The following is a 17528-nucleotide window of genomic DNA, read 5'->3' as shown; positions in this document are numbered from 1 at the left end:
TGTTTCGGAGGAGAGCGTGCTTTTTTTTTTTTTTTTTTTTTGCAACTTGGTCCTTTTTGCATAATGCAAGATGTCTTTGTTCCACCCCTGATTCAAAGGTTGTGATGCTAACTCCGATTTCCCTCTCTTTGTTGTAGACTTCATAGGCTGCTTCAATAAGTTAATGGCACGGAAATTAACATGTAGATTTTTAATCTGTTAATTCCCCCCCCACCAGTAAAACCAAGTAAAATGTTTTTGTTCCCAATTCTGCGTGTGCAAACAGCATGGAAATTTAACTAGAAAGGAGAAATGCCTACATCCCATTCTTATATTCTGGAGGTCTCATTTAGGAGGCTGATGTAAGGAGTAATTTTATCTTAGTTTTGAGAAATGGGTTGCTTCTGTAGGAAAGCAGTGTTAGAAAAGACAACGACAGCACGGTGTTAGATAAAAAGCAAAACACTTGAATTTGGGTGCCATTAGGAATGTGTAAATCTTTTTTCGGGTGAGGGATTTTTAGCATGTGGTTGGTTATTTCTCACCCTCCCACAGTCTCGTTCTTTCTTCCTTTTTATAAAAGCCAGTACTAGGAATGTGTCCTAAGAGAACAGGGTTACCATCCTAGTTCAATGGTGTGTCTGGCCCCTTCTATTTGTGAAATATAGATTATTAGTCACTTAGTGAGTGGACAACATGTGATGTGCCTGATATATATACTGTGACTAGAGAAACACTTAAAATGAATACACAAAGAAGTGCAATTGTCCTTAGTAGATCAGTAACCTGGAAATCAGAACGTTTCCCTTGGCGACTGATTCCAGTCTTGGAAGACCCACTCTGCTTTCTTGATCTATAAAAGGGTCATACATAATACCTGCTATTGATTTAGTCTGGGAGTAGGCTCTGAAGTTGAATAAAACAATGCATTTGAAAGCACTTGGGGCTGGGGTATTGGAGGAATTGGTTGATTACCTTTTAATACAGGGAAGCATTGACAAGGATAATTAAAACATTTCTGCATTATCTATTAGCATTTCTAGATTTAGGGCTTTTTTCCTTAAATGGCTTTAAAGACTATTGGGGTGTATCCCTTCTCCCTGAAGACTACGGGGGACAGAGCAGACAGAGCAAAGAATGCTTCTCCTCTACAAAGGCTGGTGGTTTAAGGTTGCTCTCCTGGATAAGGCAATGGCCCATAGCTTTGACTTGTGTTACCTTTAGAGCTAACTAACCCTGTGGATCATAAGCTCTTGAAAACTTATTTTATCCCCTCTGATTTATGCTTTTCAAATTGGAGTAGTTGAGCTCTTGGAGATATATGCTGCCATATAGTCACATAATACCGCTGTCATCAATTTCACCTGAAGATTTGGGTACAAAGCACTGCTCTCTTTCTTTTTAAAATGAACAAAAAGGTGATATGAAGAATGCAGTATTCACACAATTTCTGAGGTAAAATTCAGAGACTTTAAAGAAATTTTATGCTTAAGGGCCCCCTGTGGAGGTGTTGAGCGGAAAGGTTTAAGAAGCATTGCCCTAGACTTACGGCCCTAATGACTGCCAGATGGCTACCCAGCAAAGAAAGAAGCTGAGTTCTAGTTTCTACAACTCTGGCCTGAGGTTTAAGGGTCCTTGAGTCCTAATGATTCCTTCTAGTTTTCACCCCTGTGAAAGCCAGGATGTTGCAGTGGAAAGGTCGGGGAATTTCAGTCTGTGAGACCAGGTAGTTTTCATGCTTGGCTCCACCTTTCCCTTCCTATATCCACATATTAGGATATTAATGATCTTTCAGAGCTGTCTTTTGCAGGAAACCTCACTACAAGTCTGGACTTCCACAGACCTTGTAATCCTCTTAAAACAATCTTGGCTGACATTTTACATGTAGTACATTTGCACAGGTGTTAGTCTCTTGGACTGTAAGACCGCTCCTCCTTCTGGATCCATTCTTAAGCACCCCCCCCCCCATGGTGGCAGTACAATGCTTTGCACACAGATTCTTAATAAATATGTGTTGAAATCATGAAATAAGTAGACAAATGGTTTGTAAAATGCTGATAAAGTGAAGGAAATGAGAGAATTTAATGGGTAGTCACGTTAGGCAGGAAAAGGCAGGTTCAGGCTGGAGATCCCGCTTGGACAGGAGTGTCTTAGAGCCTATTTAGTAGGCTCTCGTGCCAGAACTTGCCCTTTTAATGTTTAAGTCACTGGAAGATTGGAAATGATTTGGGAGTTTTGCTTGATTTGAATTCGAAGGGAAGACATAAATAATAGAACTCCCCACCTCTCTTTCTACTTAGGTTATGGGGATGTTTTAAAATTATTCCTACTTGAAAAAAGTTAGTACAAACAGTAATAGGATGTAAAAGTTTTACAGAATATAATTCAAATACTGCTTTTTCCCTGTGGCTCTGTAACATATATTATGACTCTTGATGTATTGAAAAAGAAAATGGAACCTTATATAAAACCTTTGAGAACATTGAGACAACCCAGCTAAAATTGAAGGCTAAATGTCTATTTTTAGTTTAGTTTTTTTGCACAATTTTAGAAACTTGGAAATTCAGTTGGGTTGGTTTTTACTTTAAGAATGGAAAAAGCAAAACGGAAATGAAATTCTGAGACGTGCAAAAGCAATATTTCACAGGGTAGAGGATTTAATGCAACTTCAGGTACATTCATTGTACAGTGCATATATCATTAAATGTGTCACTTCACTGTATATAATTGCCGATTAGACCACACCTACAAAGTTATGATGTATGTTAGTTGCTTTAGGAGGGAGATTGATAAATGTACACACACCAGAGGGCTTCAAAACGTTTGTGGACAAAATGGAGTGAAAAGATAACGGAATTTTCTAGGAATTTTTGCAACTCATGGATGCGCACGCACGTGCGTATGTACATTTCCTTTCCTCTGCTCCTTTTTGCTACCGGGTTGACTGGGGTACTTCAAAAACATTTTCTTTGTTGCTGTTGACACAGATGCTGATAGCAGATGTACATTCAATACCAGCTCCTCGTGAAATATGTAATGAGCCCGTTTATTTTTCAAATTGTGAATTAGGTAGCGATCTACATATCAGATCATCCTTATTTCTTTCACCATTCTAAACAGCGTATCAAACCTCTCAATTACTTGCTCTGCCCTTGACACCCTCCCCCCCCTTTATTCCCTCCATCTCCCTCTCGCAGCATATTACCTTTCCCTACAGCGTAGGGTGCACCAGGTTAAAAGCCTATCGGCTGATTTCTTAACCTCACTGAACTGTAATGTGCTTCAGCTGTAAATTTGGGATGAAATCGCCTGTCTCATCGGGTTGTTGTAAGATTCAATTAAACGATGGATGTTTAGAATAGTACATGGTAGTTTAAAATTCTAAATATGATCTTTTGATTAAACCCTGGCTGGTACCTTGATGTAGAAGAGAGAACCTTTGAGATAAAATTTTATAAATTGTGGGTGTTTTCATTTTCATAGCCATTTCCCCGTTTAAATGAATAATTATCTTAAAATAGAAATGCCTGATCATATATGCAAGCATGGTGTGGATATACTACTTGTAAACCATTCAGATAATACAAATTATGGGGAAGAAACACCCTTCCCCTTCCTAGATTCCTGCCCTCTATTCCATTTCTTTTTCTCTTTAGGATAAGCACAATTCATAGTTATGTACATTTCCAGTTTTCTTTGTGTATTTATTTAGAGAAAGACATATCATGACTTACCCCCATTTTAAAAAATGAGCCTGTTTTGTAAATTCATTCATCTAACAAATATTTATGGATAGTAGTATTATTTTGTAATGCTCTTTCTGGGATATTTCTATTTTAGGTTGAGTAGATCCATGTTACTGTACTAATATTCTGCAATATGAATATACTACCAGTTAATTATTCTTTCTTGACCAGCATTCAGTTTATTTCCAATCTTCCTGTATACAAATAAATTTTCAAGGAACACTTTATATAGGTACATTTATGGATATTTACAAATATTTTTGCAGGATAGATTCTTAGAAGCAGAATTGAAATTGAGTCAAAATAAAAAATTTAATATTTAAAATTTTCCTAAGTAAAACTTTCATGCTTTCAAATTCTCTGTCCCAAACACTGCCCCAATTTGCATTCTTAGCAATACTTGTATGGAAATTTTTACACACTCATGCCAACACTAGATATTAGCAGGTCTTTAAAACTTTTCTAAAACTGATAGACCATAAATGCTATCATGTTTAAATATGACTAAAACTCCAAAACCCGCTGCCATCAAGTAAATTCTGACTCAGCAACCCTGTGTAGGGTTTTTGAGACTGTTAATCTTCATTGGAGCAGGATAGCCTCATCTTTCTCCTGAAAAGCAGCTGGTGGATTTGAACTATAGACCTTCTGGTTAGCAGTTCATTGTTGACCCAGCAGCACCACCTGAGTACCTTTTAATATCAATAGTGAGGTTGAATATATTTTTAAAGATTTATTGGTAATTTATAGTTCTGTGAGTTTTATTTATACCCTTTGACCATTTTTCAGTTTTATGTGTGTGTATCAATTTGAAGATGATACATAGGTTTTAGAAGGTAACTATTTAACTCTATATAATAACAGTATTTAAGTCGAGTTTGTCACTTGTGTTTTAACTTTGTTTATGGCACCCTCTTTGGAATGGAAGATTTACATTTATATTCTTAGGTAAAATCTGATAATCTTTTTCCTTTTTGCTGCCCAGGTTGTGATATATCTAAACAATGTGGGTCAAAAAAATAGTTTTAATTTTGTAAACGTTCACTATTTCAGTAATTCTAATTAAATTAATTAATTAATTGAACATTTTATTGTGGTTTTGGTTGTCAGGGGAAGCCAGGCCCTAATACATCATTACGGGTCCGGTAGGCGCAATTGTACAGCGATAATAAGTAAAGATCATAGTAAACTCATAGAGAGCATGAGAGATAGAAGAGAAGTATTGAAATAAATGGAGGCAGACACGATTCATAGTAGCATGCTCACCTCAGCCCCTCCTGATGGTCCACGTGGAGGGAGAGAGTTCTTTAATGCTAGCCCAGGCTTTTTATATTCTCTGGGGACATGCAAGCCCCCTAATTACAGGTGAGGACATACATCACAGGGAGGGGTTGTGCCATAGGTAATACCGTAATGAGAGGGGGTCTAGGGACATACATGCAATACATGTGATAAGATGGGCGGATAACTTAACTTTGGATGTTACAGAGTCAATTTGGCCTGTTCCCTGACTCAACTGATAGAGATCATTATTGGTAGGGTGAGAATGCTTGGTCGCAGGCCTCAGGGAGGAATAGTTTATTGTCCCCAGTAGCAGGGAGTGAGGCCTGCCATATAGTCTGGTGACTAACTGCTCTCGGGATGATGTCTGTAAGCATCTGACCTCCCCCCACATTTGGTGACTTGTTTACAGAACATATTAGTCCCACCCATTCACACATGATGTTTTGTGACAATAGTTACAATCCCCACCATGTAACAATACTCTTCCCACTTCCTCTCTGGGGTTCCCTTTTCCATTCATCTTCCTTCCTTCTTTCCTGTCCCTTCTTGCCTTCTGAGCATTGTTTTGGGAGCAGACAACTCCCTTTTGGTTGCCTGTGGTTGATTTTTCTGAGAGTGTTCCTCATGGGTGTTACTGTCCACTCTATAGGCCTAGCCATTGTTGGGCTGAAAGGTCACTGGGTGGGGGCGGGGTGGAGAATGGGGGCATGAGTTTAGTTCCAGGTTTGAAGGGTTCCTAATGGTCATAGTCTTTGGGGGGGGTGTGGTCAGATTCCACCAGTCTTTATCAGACCAATAAGCTTGCTATTTTTTACGATAATGAATTTTACTCTATATTTTTCTCCCATTTTGTCCAGAACCTTGTCTTGTGATCCTGATCAGAGATTGGTAGTGTTAGCCAGAGATCATCTGGCTCTTCTGGTCTTGGATGAGTGGAGGCTGTTTTCTGTATGGTTCATTAGACCTTTGAACTAATTATTTCCATGAGTCTTAGGTTTTCTTCACTTTTTTTTTTTTTTTTGCTGTAGATGAGGAGAGGTCTGTAGTCGCATCTAGATGGCCACGAGCAGCTTTTAAGCTCCCAGTGGGTACTCACTGAAGTAGGTTGTAGGACATTGTTTTTGTGGTCTGTGTTTGTCACCTGACCTAGATGTCCCCCAAGTCGTTGGTCCTAGTACCCAAGCTGTGTGGGTGTATGGTTAAGATGTTTTCATTTTTGCTGTATGCTCTACTCTGTTGTTGCTGCCAGGACTACCAAGCTCTCTTCATAGCAGTCCCTAATATGGCAGAACAAGACACTTGGTCCTGCACCATCCTCAAAATTGTTCCGTTGAGCCCATTGCTGCAGCCACTGTATCAGTCTGTCTTATTGAGGACCTTCTGCTTTTATGCTGACTCTACTTTGCCAAGCATGATATCCTTTTTCAGGAACTAGTCTCTGAGAGCATGTCCAAAGTACATGGGATCTCACCGTCCTTACTTCTACAAGAGTACTTCTTCCAAGACAGATTTGTTTGCTCTGGCAGTCCATGGTACTTCAGTATTCTTCACCAGCACCAGAATTCAAAAGCATAAGTTCTTGTGTTGTCTTCCTTATTCATTGTCCAACTTCCACATGCATACGAGATGATTGACAGGCCATGGCTTTGATTAGGAGCACCTCAGTCCTCAAAGGAGATGACATCCTTGCTCTTTACTACTTTAAAGAGGTCTGGGGCAGCAGATTTGCCCAATGTAGTCCATCGTTTAATTTCTTGATCATAATGAGCATTGATCATGGTTTCAGGTAAACTGACATTTTTGAAAATGTCATTCCTTTTGTAGCACATGCAAAAATGTATCTCTAAATAGCCTCTGCCAAAGCTAAACATATGAGAGAGCTTTAAAACATTATGGGGAAATTAGAATGACAACATAATGGAATTTCCCACGAATCTGTTGAAGCCACTTCTTACACTCATAGTTGTATTTACATGTGACACCCCACACTTGTTCATCTTGCTTATCTACCTACATGCACACTTGCCAATTATTGCCATTACTGTTACTATAGGATTATAGTTATTACTGTTATTACAGGATTATGTATGTAATAGTCGTAACTGTTGTTACTTTCATTCCTGTGTACCTCCCCGTTTCTGTCTTTGCTTTGGTCATGTTACACTGACTCTCTCTTACTGTGTTTTGCCTTTCCCAGGTTGGTCCATGGCTGTGCTCTAGTTAGTAGTGCTTCCTCCCTGCCCTTCCTATCCCTAGAAACCATTGGAGAATGTTTCTGTGTGTAAACCTTTCCTTAAAATTTTAACTGTAGTGGCCTCATATGATATTTGTCTTTTTGTGATTGATTTATTTCACTAGGATAGTATCCTCTGTCCAGGTTCATCCATGTAATGAGATATTTTGCAAATTCATCATTATTTAACATTGCATAATGTTCCACTGTGGGTATGTACTGTAGTTTATCCATTCATGTGTCGATAGATACCTAAGTGTTTTTCATCTTTTTGCTATTGTGAACAGTGCTGTGATGAACGTGAGTATATATCCATATTTGTGTGTATGTATATAATATTTTCATGTCACAGCTCTTCTCTATATGAAGCTTGGTCAAAAAATATTGCTTCTAGAGTTATAGTTCATACATGCATGGGCTTATACCAAATAAAATGTGTTTAAATACATCTGATTAGTGGATGGTTACGGACAAGTTCTCTCAGTAATGTGCTTGTGTTGGTTTCATGAGAATACCTTTAAAAACCAGGTCCAATCTAAACCAGTATGGTCAGCAATGTATTGAGTCAGTTCAATTCATGACAGAAATGTCAGTTCAGAAGGTTATGTCAACTAGGTTTGGAGAACTCCAAAGGAGTAATCTTGATTTTCTCAAAAAACACAGAATGAAAGGATGCTTTATTAGGAAGAAGTTCTGAGGAAATGGAAAACTGCATTAGTGAGAAAAAGACCAAGAAGTTGTGCCGAGGAATTTTCTTCCATCACAACAATGTACCACTCATTCATCAAGGCTAGTAGGGGCAGTCTTAGAAGAATTTCCCTTGGAAACCTTACTCTGTTCACGCTACAATTGTGAACGGGCCTCTGTAGGTTGCTTTTTGCTCCCCAAACAAAGGACATTTGAAAGGAACACAGTCCGAGTCCCTCAAATATGTCCAAAGTGGGTTTTGATATGGTGTAAATTGAAGAGTAGAATTCTTTGAGAAGGGCTTCTTGTTATTAGGTGCCCCGGAGTCGGTTCTGACTCATATCGCCCCCGTGTACAACAAAGTCAACACTGCCCGGCCTGAGCCGTCCTCACGATTGTTCTTATGCCTGAGCCCGTAGTGGCAGCCACTGTGTCCGTCCATTTGCAGGGCCTTTCGCTTTTTAGCTGCCCCTCTCTCTTACCAATCGTGGTTCCCTTCTCCAGGGACAAGGTATCCAAAGTATGAGACAAAGCCTCACCTTCCTTGCCTTGACCGCCTTCAGAACTATACAGACCTACATGGAAGATACACTGAGAGATAATAGCCTCCTATTTTGAGATTTTTGTTTACTAAAGGTTTCCGATTTTGTGGTAATGCTTTTTGAGTTACATACCTAGTGTGGAATTATTAGATCACATGTTTTTTTTCTATTTCTAACTTTTAAAAGGAAGCGCCATTACTATTTTCCAAAGGGGTTGTGTCCCACCAGCAGAGTATGAGAAGTTCAAATCTTTTAGCATTTTGTCTTTTTAAAAATTTGCATCTCTTTAATAGCTAATGGGACCTCGGGTGGCACAGTGAATTAAGCATGGTTCTGCACCAGCTGCGACGTGGCAGAAAGATGAGGCGGCCTGCTTCCATGATTTCTGTAGCTTTGGGACCTGTCCCACTCTGTCCGATAGAATTGTGTGGTTTGGAACGCACTCTTTGGCATTCACTTGGCTTGATTGGGATGCTAATGGCAACAGGCATTTCTTCATGTATTTGGTGGTCACCTGAATGTCTCTTTTTGGTGAAGTATATATCCTTCACCTTTCTTTTTTTGTTGTTGTTGCTAATCTTCTCTGTATCGTTCCAATTTTTTAGTATATGTGCTGCCGAAGCGAGCACATATCCTTCACCTTTCTAAAAACTTGCTTTGTCTTTGTGTGGTTGAGGTATTGATATTTTCTATAAATTTTAGAGATAAGTCCCCTGTTGAATATGTTGTTGGTCACATTTTTACCCCAGTCTGTAAGCACTTTTTTTTTTTAACTCTTTTGGAGAAGTGATGGGCATAAGGACTTAATTTTTAAGGAGGTCCCATTTATCTAGTTAATCATTTGCTGTGTGTACATTTTTCGTTAATGTCTGGTATTCTCTTTATACCACACATTAGGCCTTCTAGTCTTGTGTTTGTGGGTTGTAATTGACTTGATGGCAGTGGGTACGTGTACCTTCTTTTTTCTTCCCTGATATTTTTCGTCTTAGGTTTTACATTTTGGTCTTTGGTTCATTTTGAGTTCATTTAATGTAAGGTATTTGCCCTGTGTTATTTTTCTGCAGAAGACATTGTTTGACAGAGCATGTGTAAGAGACTCCTCCAACCTAATGGACTCTGGCCTTTGTCAGAGATCACCTGTCCATAGGTAGGTAGATAGCTTTGGGTAATACTGACATTTTTACAACGTTATCTTACTTCCCATAAGTATGGTATGTTTTCCCATGTATAAGGGGACTTCAAAGTCTTTGTGGAAAATTATGTTACATTTTAATGTCATTTTCCATAAACTTTTTAAAGTTCTTTATAGATCTCTTTTGGTTTCTTACACTAGTGTTTTTAATATGTAGTGTTTTATAGTTTACTTCCTATAGGTCTTTTATGTCCCTGGTTATAATTATTCCTAACAGTTTTATCTTTTTAATATGTTTTCAAATACTTATATTGATTTAAGTATGGAAAGCATATAAAATACTTTAGTACAGTATAGAAAAATTGAAATAATATTTTAATCAAATCTGAGAAGAGGTTTTGGAATACAAATAAACCACAAGTCACCCTGTTTAAAATTCGACTACTTCATTATGTGCGTATCCCTTTCAGGATTAATGCAATGACTAACAGTAGAGAGTCTTCACACAAGAAAACTAATTTGCAAAGGGAAATTAGCTGCTTGTTTCATTGAAAAATTTTCATGCTTTGAATACTTAAAAATATTATATATTCTCCCCACTCCCAGCCAGTGCTGGGGCTTTGGGGCTCAGCTCAAGGGGAGTCCCTCTGGGACATGGGAATACAGTGAATGGTGTGACTCTTTGCTGGGCATGCCTACACAGTAGGGTATGCTGGGCCCTTCTAGGGTTTCCTGTATGGACTCCAATAAATTTCTTTGCTTTTGCTTAAAAAAAATGCATTCAAAATACTCTGCACATGGTACAAAAGTCAAAAGATAAAAACCCACATTTTAAAAAGTTTTCATCTAATTCCTATTTTTTAATTATCTAGTTTTCCTTCTTGGAGGCAACCATTATCACTGTTTGTTTTTCCCCATCAGTACATACTACATTTTATTATCACCATTTTTAATGGAAATGTTTTGTGCATATACATAATATATAGTTTATGTGACAGAGAACAGCTGCCGGCAGTAAGACGTGACACGCATTGCATCCAAGTTACACACTTTGGCTGAATAGCAGACATGACAGAAGTTTACAACTGGGAGGATCCTTGTTTTGTTTGTTTGCTTACATAATCTAAAGTCTATTTTCTTCCTCATAAAACTTACAGACCAGAGACTTTGGCTTATCCCATCAGACTTGTGAGTTAAAGCAAACTGGAAAACATGAAGGGAAATCATAGAAATAAATCACACTAACCCTCTTACTTAATGTATGAAGAAACTGAGGTCCAAGGAAGAGGAGTGGCTTGTCAGCAGCATATTCATGTTCTTGAAGGACAAGATACTGGCCATTTAGAGACCTGGTAGCAGCATAAGTTTTTGGAATGTCATTTTATGAAAGGATTGGTAGCAAAATTTTCTCCACTTAAAAAGGCTTTATTTTTAAGTTTTTATTGTGATTTGAATGACAGTCTATAGAGCATGTTGCGTTTCCTCCCTGCTTTTTAAAACGGCACGAGGAGGTACATCAGGCCTTTGTAGTCTGGCATTTTCTTGAAAAATTTCATAGTACTTCATCTCCATGTCTGTGTTTTGCCTGTTCACTGGAATTGTAAAACATTATGTTCAGTCTTAGGTTCTCTGTGATACTTGAAGACTAAAGGGAGCAGTTAGTACTGTGTGGGATGGGGTTGTGGAGTAATGAGACCTTTCTGAAGCACGTTTTTCCTGACTACAAAATATATGGGACTCCGCCTTAATTCCCTTAACTTTACACTTGTGAATCATTCTTAGCTTTGCATATTTTCTTCCTTCCTAATATGTATTTCAAGTAGTCTCATTGCAAAAGAACATCTAAATAGTAACTACTTATATTTGGTTAGAAAGTTAACACTGATATTTTTTCATGAAACTTTTCTATTAACAATGTATAAAATATAAATAAAAATTAATTCATTTCTACTAAATTTTTTCTTCCCTATTATCATTTTGCCTTTCATCTAAAAGCACAAATCATTAAAACAATGTAAACATATATTGATAGTGCTGGTTAACCCATTCTTATTGTTTCACTACATAGTAATTACTTGGAGTCCACATTCTTGCTAGAATTTCATTTCTGTACATTCTAATTGGATCTAAACACTAAAATACTACCTTCTATCTGATTTACAATGTACCTATTGTCAAAGAAAATTCTTGTTTCATCATCTCACCTAGTCCACATGTTGACTGTAAGTAAACATCTATTTCTGAAAGAAAACTCCAGAGTTTTTGTCATTACTTGTTGTTTTAACAGTTTATTTAAAAAATATTTAATTTTGAAACAGTGAGTCATTTTGATATTTTTCCATTTTGTTTTTATTTTTAGTTGCTTAAATCCTACTTTGGCCCTGCGTAATCTCTGCCTGGTGAATAAGTGTTTGTTAACACATCCCACTGACTGACAGGTTGCAGTCTGTCCTAAGATGCTATTAAGGTTGACTTGGACTCAGTAATTGGATTGAAGGATCCAGAGCTTTATCCTTTTGCGTGCCTTGAGGTACAGTTGGAAACAAAGACATCTGTTTACACATTTGTGGAGACAGTACTTCATGGATTTTTGTGTTTCATGTTAATTCAGCTAACATTTATAAAGCATATATACTATGTATAGTGTCGTTTTATTTATTTATTTAAAAATCATTTTATTGGGGGCTCGTACAACTCTTATCATAATCCATACATACATCAATTGTGTAAAGCACATTTGTATATTCATTGCCCTCATCATTCTCAAAACATTTGCTCTCCACTTAAGCCCCTGACATCAGCTCCTCATTTTTCCCCTCCCTCCCCGCTCCCCCATCCCTCATGAACCCTTGATAATTTATAAATTATTATTTTGTCATATATTACACTGTCTGATGCCTCCCTTCACCCACTTTTCTGTTGTCCATCTCCCAGGGATGAGGTTATATGTAGATCTTTGTAATCTGTTTCCCCTTTCCACCCCACTCTCTCTCCACCACCCTCCCGGTACCGCCACCCTCATCACTGGTCCTGAAGGGATCATCTGCCCTGAATTCCTTGTTTCCAGTTCCCATCTGTACCAGTGTACATCATCTGGCCTAGCTGGATTTGTAAGGTAGAATTGGGATCATGAGAGTGGGGGAGAGGAAGCATTTAGGAACTAGAGGAAAGTTGTATATTTCATCATTGCTACACTGCACCCTGACTGGCTCGTCTCCTCCCTGAGGTGTGTGTTTCTATACTTGTTTTTAAAGATAACAAAACTAAAAAATAATTTTAGTAGTCTAAAAAAACTAAAAGATAATTTTAGTAGTCGCTAACCTAGTTTGAATGGGGCTTTGGTGGCGTAGTGAGTTACCCATTGGGCTGCTAACCTCAAAGTCATCAGTTCAAAACCAACAGGGGCTTTGTGAAAGAAAGATGAAGCTTTCTACTCTTAAGAGTTCCAGTCTCGGAAGCCCACAAGATCGCTGTGAGTCGGAATCAATTTGATGGAAGTGAATTGGAACCTTCGTAGTTTGAAAGGAGTCCTGATTGACACAGTGGGTTAAGTGTTGGGCTGCTAACCACAAGTGTGGTGATTCAAACCCACTGTCCATGGGAAAAAGATGAGGCAGTCTGTTCTTTAAAGATTTACAGTCTTGAAAACTGTAAGCAGTTCTGCTTAGTCCTGTAGGATTTTTATGAATTGGAATTAACTTGATGGTAGTGGCTAAGTGAATTTTACTTTTTTGAGAGTTGGGGAGAAAACATCTATTATTGAGTCCCACTACTCAGTACAGAAAAATTCTAACTTTGTAGTGATGAAGTTTGAAGTTTAAAAAATGTTTCTGAATTATTTATTTAGTGTTATCTATAAAAATAATTGTACATACACATAATTTCTAAAGTAACTATTATTTTGTAAGGTTATATAAATGTTTTAATAATACAGAGTAGTTCTAAGGCTGACGTCATCAAAAATGCCTGTGCTTATATCCAGCAATAGTGACATTTATAAGAATTAAAATTCTACATTGGGTTATTAGAATACCATAGTTTTCTATGGGACAGTCATAATAGATTATTAAAATGTGTTGTCTTTTTTAACTATTAAAAAGTGAATCGTTTCTAGATGGATTAGGATATATACTTACTCCTTATTGACTGTTTCATTATCTGACATTGTGCATTTATGACAGCAGTAAAAAGTCTATCCAGTGGTATTGTACATTAATGATCTATGTCTGGCAGTCATGGTTAAGGTTATGTGTCAACTTGGTCATGATTCTCAGTGGGTTGGCAGTTAGGTATTGATGTAATTTGGTACTTTTATAGCAATGTAGTCATTTCCTATTTTGTGATTTGATGTAGTCATTGTATATTTTTATATAATACTAATGTTTGCTTAATGACTTGGTCTTTGGAACCTAACTATGTTTATAAATGAAGTGGATGATTTTCTGGTATCTACTCAAATTTTCTCTGCTCTCAGCTGAAAGCAGAGACTACCAGAAAGATGCTTTATTGATTTTGCAAAGGCTTCCAACTGTCTGGATCATAACAATTCCTGGATAAGATTGAGAAGAATGGGAATTTTAGAATACTTCATTGTGCTCATGTAGAACCTATAGATGGACGAAGAGGCAGTCATTTAAACAGGACAAGGGAATACTGCTTGGTTTAGAATAAGTAAAGGTGTGTTTCAGGGTTGTCTCCTTTCTCCACACTTACTTAATTTATTTTCCCAGCAAATAAGCTAAGAAGCTGTACTACATGAATTGGAATAAGGCATCAGAATTGGTGGAAGCCTTATTAACAACCTTCGATATACAGCTGACACGGTCTTGCTTGCTGGAAGTGAGGATGAATGTGAGGTACTTGCTGATGAAGATCAAAACCTGAGTGTTCAGAATGGATCACAAATCAATAGAAAGAAAACCAAAACACCTGGGCAATAGATAAACACCACATGATAAACAGAAAAGATTGGAGTTCTCGAGAATTTCCTTTTGTTTGGGACCCATAATCAATGCTCATGGAAGTAGTAGTCAAGAAACCAAATGACATACTGGATTGGATAAATCTGCATAAGACCACTTTAAAGTGTTAAAGATAAAAATGCCCCTTTGAGGCATTCATGGAGGTCTAGACAAAGACATGTACATGCAAATATATATAGGAGGATGGGGAAATAGATCTATATGTCTATATTTATAGGTCAAGTTTTAAGGTGGCAGAAGGACCTTGGCCCTCTACTCAAACACTCCCTCAATGCATGAATACCTTCTTTTATTAAATTGGAACTCTATGATGCTCACTCTCCTGACACAACGGCTGGAGCCAAAGTGGGTGAACAAGTAAATGTGGTGAAGAAAGCTGATGGTGCCCGGCTATCAAAAGAGATAGTGACTGGGGTCTTAAAGGCTTGAAGATAAACAAGCGGCCATCTAGCTCAGAAGCAACAAAGTCCACATGGAAGAACACACCAGCCTGTGTGATCGAGGGGTCCCGAAGGGATTAGTTACCAGGCATCAAAGAACAAAAAATCATATCATTGACTGCACACCTCCATGATAGGATCGCTGAAGACAAATGGGTGCATAAGCAAATGTGGTGAAGAAAGCTGATGGTGCCTGGCTATCAAAAGAGATAGTGTCTGGGGTCTTAAAGGCTTGAAGGTGAACAAGCGGCCATCTAGCTCAGAAGCAAAAAAGCCCACATGGAAGAAGCACACCAGCCAGTGCGATCACGAGGTGCCAAGGGACCAGGTATAAGGCATCATGCAAAAAAAAAAAGATATAAGTGTGTGTATGTATGTGTATATGTATATATGTATATATATATATATATACCATATTAAATGAAGGGGGAAGTGCAGAGTGGAGACCCAAGGCCCAAGTGTCAGCCAATGGAGATCCCCTCATAGAGGGGTTTAGGAGAGGAGATGGGTTAATTAGGGTGCGAGGTAGTACCGATGAAGAACACAGCTTTCCCTCAGATCCTGGATGCTTCCTCCCCCCAACTACCATGATCCGAATTCTACCTTGCAGGGCTGGATAGGACAGAGGCTGTACACTGGTACATATGAGGGCTGGAGGTACAGGGAATCCAGGGTGGATGATACCTTCAGGACCAAGGGTGTGAGGGACGATGCTGGGAGAGTGGAGGGTGAGTGGGTTGGAAAGGGGGAACTGATTACAAGGATCCACATGTGACCTCTTCCCTGGGAGAGGGACAGCAGAGAAGGGGGGAAGGGAGACTCCGGATAGGGCAAGATATGACAAAAAGTTAACGATGTATAAATTACCAAGGGCACATGAGGGAGGGGGGAAAGGAGAGGGAGGGGAAAAAAAATGAGGACCTGATGCAAGGGGCTTAAGTGGAGAGCAAATGCCTTGAGAATGATTGGGGCAGGGAATGTATGGATGTGCTTTATACAATTGATGTATGTATATGTATGGATTGCAATAAGAGTTGTATGAGTCCCTAATAAAATGTAAAAAAAGAAAAAAAAAGAAATTAAAAAAAAATGCCCCTTTGAGGGTTGAGTGCACCTGACCCAATCCATGGTGTTTCCAGGTGCCCCCTATGCTCGTGAAAGCTGAGCAAGTAATAAGGACGCCTGAAGAGGAATTGAGACATTGAATTATGGTGGTGGTGAAGGAACTGCCAGAACAAACAAATCTGTCTTGGTAGTACAGCCAGAATGCTCTTTAGAATGGAGCATGGCAAAGCCAGCCCCCATCACTTTGAAGATGCTCTCAGGAGAGACCAGTCTCTGGAAAAGGACCTCATGCTTGGTAAAGTAGCAGGGCAGTGAGAAGAGGAAGGCCTTCGACAAGCTAGACGGACACGGTGGCTGTGACAAGGGGCTCAGACATAACGCTTGTGAGGATGCTTCAGGATCAGGCAGCGCTGCCTTCTGATGTACACAGGTTTCTGTGAGTCAGTCGGGACCTGACAACACCATTCACATTTTAAGTGTAAAGTGTGCATTTGTGGGAAAATGGTTTTTTTTTCCACTTCAATTTTCTTATTAGAAATGGCAGTAGTATTAAATTTGTATTTGAATTTGAAGTGGGATGAATACCATAGATTCCACTTCAGAGTTATTTAATACATAGGCTAATATCTAGATTTGATGTTTAATACTATGACACCAGTAAATTGTTTAATGTTATTTGTTTACTGAATTGGGCATTAGAAAATTGTGGGGGGAGGTCAGATGCTCACAGGCATCCTCCCTGAGGGCGATTAGTCACCAGACTACAGGGTAGGCCCCTAGGGCAGTTAGTCACCAGACTATATGGCAGGCCTCACTCCCTGCCACTGGGGACAATAAACTATTCCTCCCTGAGGCCTGGGACCAAGCATTCTCACCCTACCAATAATGGTCTCTATCAACTGAGTCAGGGAACAGGCCAAACTGACTCTGTGACATCCAAAGTTAAATTATCCGCCCATCTTATCACATGTATACCCCCAATCCCTCCTCTTACTGTTGCATGAATGTCCCTAGATCACCCCCTCTTCATTACTGTATTACCTATGGCACAACCCCTCCCTGGGACGTATGTCCTCACCTGTAATTAGGGGGCTTGCATGTCCCCGGAGAATACAAAAGCTTGGGCTAGCATTAAAATCTTTCTCTCTCCCCCTCCACGTGGACCACCAAGCGGGGCTGAGGTGAGCATGCTACCATGAATCGTGACTGACTCCATTTATTTCAGTACTTCTATCTCTCATGCTCTCTATAACTTTACTATGATCTTTACTTATTATCGCTGTACAACTGCGCCTACCGGACCCGTAATGATGTGTTAGGGGCTGGCTTCCCGTGACAGAAAATTATAATCAGAGTTCTGCCAATAAATTGTATAGGACAGCGGTTCTCAACCTGTGGGTCGTGACCCCTCTGGGACTCGAACAACACTTTCACAGGG

The 17528-nt window shown here is 38.9% G+C and overlaps 1 protein-coding gene across 4 annotated transcripts in view; it reads left to right on the top strand.

Moving 5' to 3' along the window:
* The window catches only part of WDR47 (WD repeat domain 47), a 69401-nt gene that overhangs the window by 1053 nt on the left and 50820 nt on the right, over positions 1 to 17528 (top strand). The window contains exons 2-3 of one of the 4 annotated variants that reach the window (XM_075558981.1): positions 9536 to 9618; positions 11963 to 12133. The exons of 2 other annotated variants lie outside the window; for them this stretch is intronic. The gene's annotated coding sequence lies outside the window, so the exon portion shown is untranslated. The remainder of the gene's footprint in view (positions 1 to 9535; positions 9619 to 11962; positions 12134 to 17528) is intronic. One more of the 4 variants, XM_075558984.1, reaches the window with a different exon arrangement.

This window comes from Tenrec ecaudatus, chromosome 1 (genome assembly GCF_050624435.1).
Source record: "Tenrec ecaudatus isolate mTenEca1 chromosome 1, mTenEca1.hap1, whole genome shotgun sequence".
Taxonomy (NCBI): Eukaryota; Metazoa; Chordata; class Mammalia; order Afrosoricida; family Tenrecidae; genus Tenrec; species Tenrec ecaudatus.
The sequence above is the reverse complement of the archived record's forward strand: the minus strand, read 5'-3'. Positions and strand labels throughout refer to the sequence as shown.